General features: G+C 45.1%; 1 protein-coding gene across 6 annotated transcripts in view; it reads left to right on the plus strand.

The window, feature by feature from the left end:
- LOC137435626 (protein Smaug homolog 1) overlaps positions 1-14732 on the plus strand; it is a 147913-nt gene that overhangs the window by 97109 nt on the left and 36072 nt on the right. The gene's annotated exons all lie outside the window — the stretch shown is intronic.

Here is a 14732-nt window from a genome sequence, read left to right on the forward strand (position 1 = left end):
CGTTTTTGACAAAGGACTTGCTCACTATTGTGCCGAAATTTCAGCTTCCTAGCTCAAAGGATGGCTGAGATATCGTCCGGACAACCAAGGAAACAAGAAAACAAACAAGTACACATACATTCAAAGTACACCGCCCCATGCCAAATAATTAAATATGCTGCAGCGCGGCATTGCCGGGGCGCCTCCGGCGCCCGGCAATACCGCAGTGCAGCTCATTGAGGCTGCATTGGGAGGGAGAGGTGTACACTAATTGATTGATTAATTGTATAATTAAAATCAATAAAAGATTATCACAAAATATTTTCATAATCAATTGGCTAATCGCATAACTAAACCAGTAGTGCTTCATCCGAAGATGTATCTTTTAGAAATTTAATTAAATAAGTCATTTATAAAAAATTAAATAATTAATTGATTACTCAATAAATAATTAATCGATTAATCAATAAATACTTAATAGATGAAATGATTAATCAATAAATCAAAAATATCCTTGATAGCCACATCACTTGGTCACTCATGTCCAAATATTAGCTTCCCAGCTCAAAAGGTGCCTGAGATATTGGCCAAATGAGAAAGAAAATAAATAAATGATTAATAATGAAAATAAATAAATAATAATCATAAAAAAATTAAATTATTAATCAATTTGGTCAGAGAACACATAAACTACCACTATTTCATCAGAATCTGTAACTTAAAAAAAATAAATTTTTTTGTCATTAATCGAATAATTAAATAATTAATCGATTAATTGATTAATTAATAAATCAAAAATATCCTTTGCAGCCAAATCACCTGGTCATTGGCATGTCCAAATATCAGCTTCCTAACTCAAAAGGTGCCTGAGTTAATAATGGTCAGAAGATAAATGAAATTTAATTAATTAAATAAGTACTTAATTAAACGCTAATAATTAAATAACTCCTCAATTAATTGATTATTCAAAAAACAAAAAATACCGTATTTGACAAAGGACTTGCTCACTACTGTGCCGAAATTTCAGCTTCCTAGCTCAAAGGATGGCTGAGATATCGTCCGGACAACCAAGAAAACAAACAAGAAACCAGAGTGAAAACTGAGTACTCTCTTTCAGCGTGCGTCACTGCCGAGCCCCCTTCGGTGCCCGGCAATGACGATTTGCAATGCCTGGAGGTGGCATAGGAAAGGAGCGGTGTACAACAAACAAGAAACAAGTACACATACATTCAAAGTACACCGCCCCATGCCAAATAATTAAATATGCTGCAGCGCGGCATTGCCGTGGCGCCTCCGGCGCCCGGCAATACCGCAGTGCAGTTCATTGAGGCTGCATTGGGAGGGAGAGGTGTACACTAATTGATTGATTAATTGTATAATTAAAATCAATAAAAGATTATCACAAAATATTTTCATAATCAATTGGCTAATCGCATAACTAAACCACTAGTGCTTCATCCGAAGATGTATCTTTTAGAAATGTAATTAAATAAGTCATTTATAAAAAATTAAATAATTAATTGATTACTCAATAAATAATTAATCGATTAATCAATAAATAATTAATAGATGAAATGATTAATCAATAAATCAAAAATATCCTTGATAGCCACATCACTTGGTCACTCATGTCCAAATATTAGCTTCCCAGCTCAAAAGGTGCCTGAGATATTGGCCAAATGAGAAAGAAAAGAAATAAATGATTAATAATGAAAATAAATAAATAATAATCATAAAAAAATTAAATTAGTAATCAATTTGGTCAGAGAACACATAAACTACCGCTATTTCATCAGAATCTGTAACTAAAAAAAAAAAAATTTTTTGGTCATTAATCGAATAATTAAATAATTAATCGATTAATTGATTAATTAATAAATCAAAAATATCCTTTGCAGCCAAATCACCTGGTCATTGGCATGTCCAAATATCAGCTTCCTAACTCAAAAGGTGCCTGAGTTAATAATGGTCAGAAGAGAAATGAAATTTAATTAATTAAATAAGTACTTAATTAAACGCTAATAATTAAATAACTCCTCAATTAATTGATTATTCAAAAAACAAAAAATACCGTATTTGACAAAGGACTTGCTCACTACTGTGCCGAAATTTCAGCTTCCTAGCTCAAAGGATGGCTGAGATATCGTCCGGACAACCAAGAAAACAAACAAACAAGTACACATACATTCAAAGTACACCGCCCCATGCCAAATAATTAAATATGCTGCAGCGCGGCATTGCCGGGGCGCCTCCGGCGCCCGGCAATACCGCAGTGCAGCTCATTGAGGCTGCATTGGGAGGGAGAGGTGTACACTAATTGATTGATTAATTGTATAATTAAAATCAATAAAAGATTATCACAAAATATTTTCATAATCAATTGGCTAATCGCATAACTAAACCAGTAGTGCTTCATCCGAAGATGTATCTTTTAGAAATTTAATTAAATAAGTCATTTATAAAAAATTAAATAATTAATTGATTACTCAATAAATAATTAATCGATTAATCAATAAATACTTAATAGATGAAATGATTAATCAATAAATCAAAAATATCCTTGATAGCCACATCACTTGGTCACTCATGTCCAAATATTAGCTTCCCAGCTCAAAAGGTGCCTGAGATATTGGCCAAATGAGAAAGAAAATAAATAAATGATTAATAATGAAAATAAATAAATAATAATCATAAAAAAATTAAATTATTAATCAATTTGGTCAGAGAACACATAAACTACCACTATTTCATCAGAATCTGTAACTTAAAAAAAAAAAATTTTTTTGTCATTAATCGAATAATTAAATAATTAATCGATTAATTGATTAATTAATAAATCAAAAATATCCTTTGCAGCCAAATCACCTGGTCATTGGCATGTCCAAATATCAGCTTCCTAACTCAAAAGGTGCCTGAGTTAATAATGGTCAGAAGATAAATGAAATTTAATTAATTAAATAAGTACTTAATTAAACGCTAATAATTAAATAACTCCTCAATTAATTGATTATTCAAAAAACAAAAAATACCGTATTTGACAAAGGACTTGCTCACTACTGTGCCGAAATTTCAGCTTCCTAGCTCAAAGGATGGCTGAGATATCGTCCGGACAACCAAGAAAACAAGAAAACAAACAAGAAACCAGAGTGAAAACTGAGTACTCTCTTTCAGCGTGCGTCACTGCCGAGCCCCCTTCGGTGCCCGGCAATGACGATTTGCAATGCCTGGAGGTGGCATAGGAAAGGAGCGGTGTACAACAAGAAACCAGAGTGAAAACTGAGTACTCTCTTTCAGCGTGCGTCACTGCCAAGCCCCCTTCGGTGCCCGGCAATGACGATTTGCAATGCCTGGAGGTGGCATAGGAAAGGAGCGGTGTACAACCAGAGTGAAAACTGAGTACTCTCTTTCAGCGTGCGTCACTGCCAAGCCCCCTTCGGTGCCCGGCAATGACGATTTGCAATGCCTGGAGGTGGCATAGGAAAGGAGCGGTGTACAACAAACAACCGGAGTGAAAACTGAGTACTCCCTTTCAGTGTGTGTCATTGCCGGGGCCCCTGCGGTGCCCAGCAATGAGTCATGCAGCGCCTGTAGATGGCATAGGAAAGGAGCGGTGTACAATAAAATGCACATAAGGCCAAACTTATTATTTCTCCGTGTCATTTACCTGAATATTTTACCAAGAAAAGAAATGGTCACTTTTATTTAGCCGTATGATCAAAAATTGAGATAGCGGGACGTTTGGACCGATCGAGTCAATTAGCACCCTCGACTGTTGAACACTATTTCTCCATAAGATTGGCACTAAATACGTGAGAAGATTGTTTAAAAAATTTTTTTTTTTTTTTTTTATTTTTTTTTAAATACTGAATCGAGGCTCGTGAAAGAGCTAACATTTATTTCACAAACAAATCAACCAGACAAACAAAATATACAAAAAGAGGGAGCGGAAGACAAGATGGGGAGAGAAGGGGAAGCACACAACCACAACATTTGAGAGCAGGGAGAAGTGTGGGAGGGAGAGGGCTTGGGGGCAGGAGGCGTGGGAAGGGGGGTGGGGGGGGGGGGGGTGGGAGAAGTATAAAACACAAGGGGACCGAAATTAGCGGGGGTAGAAAAGATCAAGGTTTTGGATGGGGGAGGATAAGAGATGGTGGTGAACAGCTGTTTTAAAGACCTGGAGGGTGGAGTGGGATTGAAGAGAGTGAGGGAGTTTGTTCCAGAGGCGGGAGAAAAGAGGAATGAAGGAGTGAAGGTGAGCAGAAAGTCTTGATTTTGGCAGTTTAACCTTAAGAGGGTTGCAGGCAGATCTTGTGCGACCTGTAGGAATATTTGGGGGACAGAGCCCAGAGAGGGCTGGGGGGGCAAGGCCAGAGAGGAGTCGGTAGAAGACAGAAAGACCACCAACCTGCCTGCGGTGAGTGAGTGAAAGGCCCTTGGAGTTAGCTTCATCGCGGGAGATTCCAATGATTCTGAACGCTTTGGTTTCAACAGCGTGAAGACGGGCTAGGTGTGAGGCAGGAGCACCAGAACAGAGGGGAGAGCAGTATTCCATAGAGCTGCGGATGAAAGCCTTGTATCAGGTGTGGCTCAGGTGTGCCAAGGAAGGACTTCGCACGACGGAGGATGCCCAGTCGGCGACTGGCTTTGGAGGCCAGATTTGAAATGTGGTTTTCCCAGGAAAGATCATGGCAAATAGTGAGACCCAAAAGCTTGAGTGACAGAACTTCTTGGAGAGGATTATTCAGAAAGTGGATGGGAGGGTTTTCCAGTCGGTCTTTTCGGAGAGACATCGTAAGAGTGTGAGATTTATCAGGATTGAAAGACATGTTCCATTTGTTTGCCCAGTCTGTGATTTTGTCCAGGTCTGCAGAGAGTGAGGAGGCTGCAGACTGCCGATCTGAGGGATGAGGAATGGAGCGACAGAGAGTAGAGTCGTCAGCAAAGAGATAGAGAGGATTTTCAAGAGAGTCAGAGAGATCATTGATGAAGACCAGAAAAAGCACAGGGCCCAGAACACTACCTTGGGGAACTCCAGCCTGAACAGGAAGAGGAGATGAGAGAAACCCATTCAGGGCCACACGTTGACTACGACCAGAGAGGAAGTCCGCCAGCCATGCGTGGAGATTTCCATGGATACCAAAGGAGGAGAGTTTGGTGAGCAGAGCAGGGTGTCAGACCGTATCAAAGGCACGTGAAATGTCAAGGGAGACGGCTCTAATTTCCTGTTTGGCGTTGAGGACCTCCATCCATTGTTGAGAAAGCAGAAGCAGCATGTCCAGAGTAGAGTGACCAGGTCTGAAACCAAATTGATGATCAGAGATCAAGCCATTGGAGAAGAGGAAAGATTTCATATCTGAAGCAATGATGGATTCCATGACTTTGCTGATAATTGGGAGAAGGCTGATTGGTCTGTAGTTGCTGGGATCTGTTTTTGCACCTTTTTTGTGCAAAGCGGTGATGTTGGCTGATTTCCAAGCAGATGGCAGATGACCTTGAGCAAAAGAGAGGGTGAAGAGAACAGAAAGAGGGAGTGAAAGAGCGGAAGCACATGATTTTAGGACCCGTGGGCTGATGCCGTCAGGACCAGTTGCAGAATCAGAGTCGAGGGTTGACAGAAACTTTTCCACCTTGTCAGGAGGAAAGGACACAGAGTCCAGGAGCAGCTGGGTACGACTGGGTACGGTGGGTACAGAGAGGGATGGGTTTGGGACACAAGATTTAGAGGCAAACACAGAGTTGAGGCATTCAGCCTTTTCACGTGCGGAGTCAGCCGTTAAGCCGTTTGAGGTGAGGGAGGGGATGGAGGGGGAACAAACACCAGAAACAGATTTGACCAGACGCCACCAGGATTTGGAAGAGGGAGACAGATAAGAGAGTTCGGTCTTGAGAACGGTGAGATATTGTTTCCTGGCTCTCCTGAGGGTGGACACACACTTGGACAAAGAGGATACAAACCCATTTCTTTTTCATAACTATTTTCTGTAAAGTTTGAAACTACCATTAACAACGGTAAATGTTTCGTTTCCGACAAGAAAGGAGGCAAGGAAAACAAAATCAGCTTCTGGGTTTAAATGTAACGATGATGAAATGAGGATGAGCCGATGCGGGGTTTCACTGTACTGTTTAAAAAAAATACAGGAGAAGCTTGGGCCTGAATTTAGCATTGTATGTATTTGAGCCTATCCCACATCCTGAATTTAGCATTGTATGTGTTTGGGCCTATCCCACATCCTGAATTGAGCATTGCAAGCTTCTTCATAAAACCCATTAACATCTGTCCTATCCTATCGGCAAACTCGTTTGTATTGAAGATACCATGAGGAAATGAGCTGATTGACATTTAACGTTGAATGATTATTCATAGCCAGAGATTAACTTTTTCTTCACATTGGGCCTTTCCAAATCCACTGTGTGTAATACCCTCAGGGAATGCAATACAGCAGGTCGTGCTCATGTAAATAGGACAGATAAGTAAAATTATCGCCAGAATGGGCCTGTAGAACCTTGAATTGAAAACGACAATATTATTATACCTGTTATCTTCCAAAATAATTACAGTTACTGACACTCCTTGTCAAAGGAGGCTAATCTTACTATAATTCACCAAATGTCTGTCTGTATGTCTGTCTGTCTGTCTGTTCGAAGGTACCGTAAAAACTGCTGAACCGATCGCAAATATATTTTGGGTGGATAATCCTGAGATCTCCAGGAGTAAAATAGGCTATTTAGTTTTCCCAATTTCAGCTTTAGTCTCCAGCATTCTCAGGTTTGGACTCCCGCATAACATTCGCGTTCGCATAACGTTCATTGTGACGATGTTTTCATTGTGACGATGTTGTTTTCGCGGGTGCCGCAAAGAAAGGAATTCTAACCTCGGACAAAGACTTTTTATAAGGACACGGGAATTCTAACCCATTTCAACTGAAGGAAACACGTATCGGGAGTACATACGACATAGCGATTGTGAACACGATTAGTTTAATCTCCACATGAGAGAATTCCACATAGCTATTTGGGTGGTGTATAAGCTAACAGATCGCTATCTCCATCGATCTTGCCAAGGCCGTAACAGCTTTCGGCTCACAATCCTTTTAACTGTTGATTTGGAAGATTTTACAATGAAGGAAACACGTATCGGGATCATCACGACATCACATCACAACACGTATCGAAACATCGGGAGGACTAACTGCACGCGTCTTCAGTATCAAGCTGAAATCTGTCATGGCGGATCTGAAGAGCGGAATGCTTGGAGAAGTGGTGGGCTACTTCGGCATGAAGGAGGATCAGAAACGTGGACTCCCACACTGCCATATCCCGCTGATACTTGCTCCCGCATGACGTTATTTTCCCGGGTGCCGCACAAACGTCTGCACCGATCGAGATTTAACGGATGTTTATGTAAATCGTTTAAAAGAAAAAAAGCCTTCAATTTCTGATATTTTGCCTTTTCATTTGGGCCTCCCAATTGAAGCCCCGCCCGGAGGGTGGGTACCGTTGCTAGTCAACACAATACAAATGGAATAGTCAACCGTGCATTCACCTTGTCCACAGGAATTTTTGTAATATTGTGCACATTGGAGCTGGAGGATTGAACCCTCGGCCCTTGCAGTGCACCAAATGATTCAGAGCCAGAGTGTGTAGAGAAAACGGCTGTGACCCAGTTTAGGCCAGGAGCCAGTGAAGCACACCGTGCCCCTCCCCCCAGGCCAATTTTTCATGGGTACCAAATTGTTCTCTAGGATCAACTGAATGTTAAACGAAATGTTCCCAGAATGATAACTCATGTGCACTCAATCTAATTGAGCCGTTTCCATGGCAATCTATCGACAATGGAACCATTGTACCTGGATCAGTAAATCAGGCATATCTCGTGAAATCTGAAATCTTAAAGATCAATAACAAAACTGGTACCAAAATAGAGCTTGTTTTTCTCCTTTAACACCCAATACTGGCATGTTAATTAGCTCATTTGCATAATCATGAATATTCATGAATATTAGAAATGTTGCTTAAAATTTGAAAACTGTCAACTTCAACGCTTCTCAGAAATTATAGGAAAGGTTTATTCAAGTAAAAATCTGCACCAATGCATTTCCAAATTGAAGACAAATACAATGATACCCACTTTTGGTACTCGATTAGCTTAAAACATGCTATATTGTGTCCTATCACTCAATGTCCAAATCAAAAAATCTTAATTTTCTCCGGAAATACCCTCACCACCATCATCACCGTCGGCCTAGAATGCTTCCTGAAGAACACCAACGACCTTCTGTGGAAGAATATCTCCTTGTACAAGGGTTCCAGCTTTCCATCTGAGTGGGCCCATCCATGTACTTGCATTTCTGGTGTTGCAATGTGAGAGTTACTGCACACTGCATCTTGATAATTTACCTTTCTGAGGTAAAGTTTCAAGGTGGTAAGGTTCCCATATCAACAGTGCACACTGCATTAGAGGGTTGGTCTTGACACTTCACCATGATCATGAACGGTTTTTTAATCGTCCACTTCTCCGAACCTTGTTTTGCCATACACTGCACACGTGACCTCTTCAAGCTCAGTTACCAGGCCGTCATCAGTCAACAACAATTTCCAGTCAGCTGGTTTCTTGGTGTTTCCGTACGGCACCAGTAACTCCTCTACGCACAGTCTGCGCTTCCTTTGCATTGCTTTCACTGAATCTTCCTTGTTCGTATCTGTGCTGAAAATGATGTCAGCATAGCGAGCGAGGTATCGTGTTGAACAGTTTCTTGCATATTTGTCAGAAACTGCTTGGAACGTCTTTCATGCAGTAAAACCATGCATTTCCATCCTCTATGACGAGTGTGTTACCATGTGGTGGCTTATTGGCAGTGTCTGTCTCTTTCACCAACTACTTGATAACTTTAGATTTGTCAGTCTTCACTAAGTAGTCCTCGGTAGTGCCAATGCTGTATGGAACTGGAATCGCAGAATATTTCAGCAGATCCACCGGTGGCTCTTGGTTCTGTGATTTGACTAACAGTTGGAATGCAATGTTCCCCTGAGGCCTGTACTCCACTACCTTGTTCGGTCTTTTCGGTTTTGATTTTCACTGTTTCCTTCATGTCTTCCATGGTCTTCAGCTTTATTCTTTTTATTGGTTCAAAGACGTTTCATGCGTTTCCAACCTTTCCAACGGAATACAATAAAGAGCTTCTCATCGGAAATCTCATCTCAGACGGAAATAAAGAGCTGGTGTTGGCTTGGCGGTTAGGGTGCCGGCTTGGGATCCAAGGATCCTGGGTTCGAATCCCGGTCGATCGCTGAATTAACGCCAGGGGGGTTGACTCAGCCTGTCATCCTTCCGAGGTCGGCAAATTGAGTACCAGCTTGCTGGGATGAATGATCACGGTGTGTACCCCAATTTAGAATAGGTACACCATATCCCTGCGCATTGTAAGAGGCGATTAAGGGTTGGCGTCAGGAAGGGCATCTGGCCATAAAAACATTGCCTCAAACAGGGAACCATGATTGTCATGGGGCCCGCAAGGCTAACCCCCGCTCTAGCGGGGAAAATGGCCTTAAAACGATCATGCATTCATTCATTCATTCATTCATTCATCAATGGTGAATGGAATCATGAATCCCTTATTGGCATCTTGTGTCTCATGTGCTACTCGATCGCTCTTCTGAATTTATTCAGTCTGAAAGTATTTGTGCCTCGTGCCAGATTTAGAGTCACCCAACATATCTGCCACCATGGTTACAGTGGCTTCCACATGTCTGGATCATTCATGTGTAGTCCTGACCCCCACTGCTAGTACGCATCATAATTACCAGTGATTCCAGATATGTTTTGGCATCTTCAATTCACCATTTGTAACTTCCAAACACGTATCCTGTCTGATTGAGCTTCCAAGCTTGCTGGTCTGCGCAGAGGTTTCTTTACCTTTTCAAGCTGTTGTGGGGGTTACCCATTGGGACATAATCCACAGGCACGGGACCAGTGGGTTTATTGATTGTATGGGCGTGGCGTGCGCTCGGTTGTTGGAGCCACGCCCCCTTAAGAGTGAGTTGTGTTATAAAAGATGCGTGAGTTCTGGTTTGCGTTTAGTTCTGTTGGAATAAAGGAGCTTTGCACAATCTAATAAGTGCCTCGCCCTCTCGTCATCCGCAACTCCTACATTGGTGACCCCGTCTTGCTCTCGAACATTTTCGGAGCTTCAAACGAACATGGCGACAAGCGCAGTTTTGATTAAACTGCCGGAGTTTTGGGAACGACAAGCTGCCATTTGGTTCGCACAAGCTGAGGCCCAATTCGCCATTCGGAGCATTTCTGCTGACGACACAAAGTATTATTATGTCGTGTCTGCAGTCAGCGGCTCCACTACGACCAGAGTGGTGAGCCTTCTTAAGGATCCTCCGAAGGGCCGCAAGTACGAGAAGCTAAAGGCGCTGCTGCTCGAGACCTTCGAGCTCACTGAGGCCGAGCGCGCCCGCCAGCTACTTTCTCTACCCGGGCTGGGCGACTCCAAGCCGTCAGAGCTTATGGACCACATGTTGTCTCTCTTGGGCAGCCACCGACCATGTTTCCTCTTCAAAGAACTGTTCTTGCAACAGCTGCCAGGTCAGGTACGGACAGCCCTGGCCAACTCGTCTGTTAAGGATTTCCGCGCCCTGGCCAGGGAAGCAGCCAAGTTTTTCTCCGCCAAACAGCAATGTAGTGCAGCTGCATGGGACCCCGGCCCCGTCGAGCCTACGCCGCTGGCGAACACCGCTGCAGCCGCCATCACGGCCCAGCGGCGGAAGGCCCCAGGCTTGTGCTTTTACCACGCAAGGTTTGGGCCCAAAGCCAAGGCATGCCGACCACCCTGCAGCTTCAGCGAGTCGGGAAACGGGATGGCCAGTGCTCGTTAACTGCCATGAGCGTCGGCCGTTCAGGCAGTTTGCTGTTCATTTCAGACACCGACTCAGGACGTCGTTTCCTCTGCGACACAGGTGCCCAGGTGAGTGTTCTACCTGCGTCGGCTTCGGACCAGGAGGCCGAGAGTCACGGCCCTGCCCTGAAAGCCGCCAACGGCAGTGCTATTCAGACTTTTGGCAAATGGACCGTGGCACTGTGCTTGGGCGGGCAGCGGTTTACATGGGATTTTGTCACGGCGAGGGTGTCCACCCCCTTGCTGGGTGCTGATTTCCTCTGCGCCAACGGCCTATTGGTGGATGTTAAAAATGGGCGGCTCATTAATGCGGAGACATTCAGTTCTCTTCCATGCTCGCTGAGCGGTTCCGGGCCGACGAGGGTTGCGTGCACGCTCTCGACCTCTGATGAGTTCGCCCGCCTCCTCACCGAGTTCCCGGCCCTTACACGGCCCACCTTTTCGGCCGTTGCCGTCAAGCACGTAGTGGAGCATCACATTCTGACCACCGTCCCGCCTGTCTACACCCGGGCTCGACGCCTCGACCCGGGGAAACTCGCTATCGCAAAGGCGGAGTTCAACACATTGGAGCGTCTTGGCATCGTGCAACGGTCCGACAGCCCGTGGGCCTCGCCTCTCCACATTGCGCCGAAGCCGGGTGGTGGTTGGCGCCCGTGCGGGGATTAACACCGCCTTAACGACGCCACTACCCCTGACCGCTATTCAATCCCGCACATCCAGGATTTTCCTGCCTGCTTGGCCGGTAAAGTTTTTTTTTCTAAGGTGGACCTCGTTCGTGGTTACCACCAGGTCCCCGTCCGGCCACAGGACGTTCCTAAGACCACGGTGATTACACCGTTCGGGCTTTTCAAATTCCTCCGTATGCCTTTTGGGCTCAAGAACGCGGCCCAGGCTTTCCAGCGCCTGATGGACAGCGTGTTGCGGGATTTGCCGTTTCTGTTCGTCTACCTGGATGATATCCTCATCGCCAGCACCTCCAGGACGGAGCACATGCTTCACCTCCGAGCGCTCTTTGAACGCCTCAGTCAGCACGGCCTTATCATTAACCCGGCCAAGTGCTTGTTCGGGGTGGCTTCAATTGACTTTCTCGGCCACCGCATCACGAGGGAGGGGGCCGTCCCACTGCCATCTAAAGTGGAGGCTGTGAAAGGTTTTCCGCGCCCCCTTACCGTCAAGGCCCTGCAGGAGTTTTTGGGCATGGTGAACTTTTACCATCGTTTTGTGCCCCGTGCGGCCCAGCTGATGCGGCCCCTTTATGAGGCCCTCAAGGGCAAGCCTACCAAACGCGCCATTGACTGGACCGAGGAGATGGCCAAGGCTTTCACGGATGCTAAACTGGCCCTCGCCAGCGCAACCATGCTGGCGCATTCGTCGCGCTTACCACGGACGCTTCGGACTACGCGGTTGGCGCCGTGCACGAGCAGTGGGTCAACGGGGCGTGGCAGCCGCTTGTTCTTTTTACCCGGCAGCTCCGCCCTAATGAACGAAAGTACAGTACCTTCGATTGTGAGCTCCTAGGCCTCTACCCAGCTGTCCGACACTTCCGTTACCTGTTGGAAGCCTGCCCGTTCATGGCGTTTGTGGACCACAAGCCCCTGGTTTTTGCCATGGCCAAGGTCTCGGAGCCATGGTCTGCCCGTCAACAACGCCAGCTCTCCTTCGTTTCCGAGTTCACGACGGACATCCAACATGTTGCTGGGAAAGATAATACGGTCGCCGATTGTCTCTCCCGGTCCATAGTTGGCGTGGTTCACCTTGGCATCGACTACGCCCGCATGGCGGCTGATCAGATCTCTGACCCGGATGTCCAGGCCTGCAGGGCGGCAGTCACAGGGCTTCGACTGTCTGACGTGCCGTTCAAGGACACGGGCACCACGCTACTGTGCGACGTTTCTTTGGGTCAGCCTTGCCCCGTCGTACCCACCAGCTGGAGACGGCTGGTGTTCGATGCCGTCCACGGTCTTTCTCACCCGGGCAGGAAGGCGTTGCAAAAGTTGGTGGCGTCGAAGTTCGTTTGGCACGGGCTCAGGAAGGATGTGCGCGACTGGGCCAACACCTGCGCCGAGTGCCAACGCTCGAAGGTGCATCGCCATACCCAGGCCCCGTTGGTGCCATTCACAGTGCCCGAGCGACGGTTTGACCAGGTTAACATGGGCCTGGTGCCTTACGACGGGCCTTTCCGCATTCTGGAGGCCGGGGACAAGTCCTTAGTGGTCGACATCGGTGGCAAACCGGACCACCTTTCGGTGGACCGCCTCAAGCCGGCTCACCTGGACCTAGACCAGCCCCCTCGGTTGGCTCAACCCCCACGGCGGGACCGTCCCCCGTCGGGTAAGTCCCCGGTTGGCCCGCCTACCGCCAAGCCGCTAACAGTCCCTGCTCGGGTCATCAGGGGTCATTTCGGCCGGGTGGTTAAGGCCCCCTGAAAACTGACATTGCCCGTGCAAGTGAATTCTGGGGGGGCGCATGTGGGGGTTACCCCATTCGGACATAATCCACAGGCACGGGACCAGTGGGGCTATTGATTGTATGGCCGTGGCGTGCGCTCGGTTGTTGGAACCACGCCCCCTTAAGAGTGAGTTGTGTTATAAAAGATGCGTGAGTTCCGGTTTGAGTTTAGTTCTGTTGGAATAAAGGAGCTTTGAAAATAGCTAATAAGTGTCTCGCCCTCTCGTCATCCGCAACTCCTACACTGTAACATATTTCAGGAAATTGCTCAACTCTGGTGGAATGATATCATCTGTGTTGTCAACATGGTCAGTAGTTGGGGGGCACTTGAGATCACCAGACTTCTCATGAGCATTGACAATTACATGTCGTAAAGATCTTGAAACTTCTTACCAAATTATCTTTAGTTCCTAGCAGAAATGCCCGCTACACTGATGTTTCCAACTTTGTATCTAAGTTGTAAATCAAGTTTGATGTAAACTTTTTTCATGATATTTAAGGGGTAAAAGGCTATCTTCTTTCCATATGTCGTCTCCAATTTTGCTTTCAACTTCTCACTTCGATACATGGGGTTGGGAAAGGATGTTTTTTTTTTTGAGATGAAATGTACAGCTCACATAAGTCATTGAGCTTAACAACTTCCGTCGAAAGTCTGTCGCACACCTGGCTGAATGCACACTCGTGTGCTTTCTCTAGTTTTTTTTGATGTAGCTTTGATATGCTGGGGGATCTTGTATATATATTTTTCCCGACAGCTTGCGTGAAAATGCGCTTCTGCTGCAAACAGGTCATCGCCTTTTATTCTTGTCAACAGCTTTTCGTCGTTTTTCTTTTCTGCACATTCAAGAACCGTTCTTCATCCATCTGTCATGAATTTTTGGGGTCCACTCCGTTGTCCAAGATCCCGACCTTTTTATTGCAATGCTCTCTTCTTTGACTTGATCGCCTCCAGCCAAAGCGTGATTCATTTGAATATTCTGATCTTGATTCATACCTGTGCAGTCGATCAAGATTCTTTGTGAAGTGCCTCTGATATTCGTGTTCATCGCTGGATTCCACTCAAGTCTAAGAACCAACTGGTTCTGACCGTCTCTAATGAGATTACAGTTTCTCGACTAATTATTACGCAGTCTAATTGCGTAATCTTTTACATCAGATAACGTGGTAAATGTGTCACATTTTGAACCTCAGGAAAAATAAAGAAAACATTATTGTAAAAACATTATTGCAAGAAAAATTAAAGATAAACATTTTAAAATCACTTACTCTTAAAAGCTTCTAATTCCTGGTTATAATCTTAAATGTCAGTATGATGTATAATCTACAGCTTCCACTGGTCAAAAGTTATTTATTTTATGATATATCTTAGTTTTTTTTGGATCCACATAGTCACAAAGCTGAAGA

Source organism: Myxine glutinosa, chromosome 9 (genome assembly GCF_964187855.1).
Source record: "Myxine glutinosa chromosome 9, kmMyxGlut1.1, whole genome shotgun sequence".
NCBI lineage: Eukaryota > Metazoa > Chordata > Myxini > Myxiniformes > Myxinidae > Myxine > Myxine glutinosa.